This window comes from Triticum dicoccoides, unplaced genomic scaffold (genome assembly GCF_002162155.2).
Source record: "Triticum dicoccoides isolate Atlit2015 ecotype Zavitan unplaced genomic scaffold, WEW_v2.0 scaffold189640, whole genome shotgun sequence".
NCBI classification, from domain to species: domain Eukaryota; kingdom Viridiplantae; phylum Streptophyta; class Magnoliopsida; order Poales; family Poaceae; genus Triticum; species Triticum dicoccoides.
The window spans coordinates 1-1,739 of record NW_021229690.1 but is presented as its reverse complement, the minus strand read 5'-3'; the positions used below and the strand labels follow the sequence as shown (position 1 = coordinate 1,739).

At 51.8% G+C, this 1,739-nt stretch overlaps 1 pseudogene; it reads right to left on the bottom strand.

Annotated features, from left to right (window-relative positions):
* Nucleotides 1-556: 556 nt before the first annotated feature.
* On the bottom strand, nucleotides 557-695 carry LOC119344869 (annotated as a pseudogene).
* Between the last annotated feature and the right edge of the window lie 1,044 nt (nucleotides 696-1,739).

Here is a 1,739-nt window from a genome sequence, read left to right as displayed (position 1 = left end):
CTTAGACGAATATTTTTGTGAGGAGTTTTAAGCACTGAATGACCAACGTGACTAATGCTCATACCTTCTCCATTTGCGGTGTGAACTTGGTCTTGCCCACGGTACTTTTCACGAACCGTCACTTTTTCCAGCTCGCTGGTGATGTGGTCAGTTGCGCCACTGTCCACATACTAGTTCGTGTCGATGCCGTAGGAGCCATCAGCAGCACCTGCAACTTTTTCATCTTGTGAGGATTCGCTGTTGTCTTCGTAGCGGTACCAATAGTCGTGAGCGGTGTGTCCTAACTTGCCATAGATTTGGCATCGCGGCGCATCGAGGTTGGTGCGAGGCCTGCCACCACGGCGGCCCTTGTTGTTGTTGTTGGAGGGCCGCCCGCCGCCGCCGCCATGGAAGGAGTTGCCACTGCTGCTGTTTCCGCCAGATGGCGGCTTGCCTTTGCCGTGCAGTGGTCCACGATAGCGTGAGCTGCCGCCACCGCGGCTGCCACCACGAGCGACAGCATTAGCAGATGACTTGAAGCCCCCGCCTGAATTGTTGTTGTAGAGGGCGAGGCGCTGATCAAAGTTGCTCATCTGAGCGTAGAGTTCGTCGATGCTGATGGTGTCGGTGCGCTCGTCGTTGGCAGAGACGAGGGGTTGGTACTCCATGTCGAGGCCGGCGGTGATGTAGGAGACAAGCTCATTGTCGTCGATGGGCTTCCCGGCGGCTACAAGCTCATCTGCTAGCGCTCTCATCTGGGCGAAGTAGGCGGCGACAGACTGCGTTCCCTTCTGCGCCGTGGAGAGAGCGACCCGGATGTTGTTGACGCGGGCTCGGGACTGTGACGAGAACATGTGGGCGAGAGCTGCCCAGAGCTCGTGCGGCGTGGCGATGGAGGTAACCTGCACGAGAACCTCCTTGGTGAGAGTATTGAGCAAGTATCTGAGTACCTGTTGCCCCTCTCTGAACCAGATCAGATGGAGAGGGTTCATCGTCTGCTCTTCTTTCCCGTCTTTGTCCTTCGTGACGAGGATCTTGACAGGTTCTGGCATGGTGCCGTCGGCGTAGCCGAACAGCCCAGCTCCTCTCAGCTGCGGCGTCACCTACGCACGCCATAGGACATAGTTGGTGCGGGTGAGTTTTTCTGCGACCTGCCCAAGGGAAGCCTGGCCAGTGCTGGAGGAGGAGGACGGCATGGCTGCGGTGGATGGTGTTTACTAGATGCGATGGATAGAGGTGGCTCTGTATACCATGTGAAACATAGAAGAACGTCGTACCTCTCTCGAGGCGACGGTTGCATGTTAATATAGGCAGGGGCATATCCCTAATAAGCATACAAGTTGTTGATATTACATCTTGAGGTACAAGGAAAGTAGAGATAAGATATACATGAAGAGATTACAACCAAATAACTCAACTAACCTAGACCGAACCTATCTCAACCAAACCGGTGCGTGTATGCCCCTTGAGCCTGAATATTACACGGTTTAACATTGAAAAATGAAATTTGGGGATATGCCCGTATGATAGGAGAGGTAACACATACCAAGTAAGAACTAAGCAACCATCCGATATCTTATTTATTTGCAGCACCAGGATTTCCTACAGTTGCTGGTGAGTTAAATCAAGTTCAACCATCCATGTACCCTAGCAATTTGTGCTTTATTGTTCTGATATATGAAAACTGATAGAACAATTTGACAACAATCCAAGAGAGCAACAAATAAACATCCATTGTGAGATTGCAAATAATACAACCG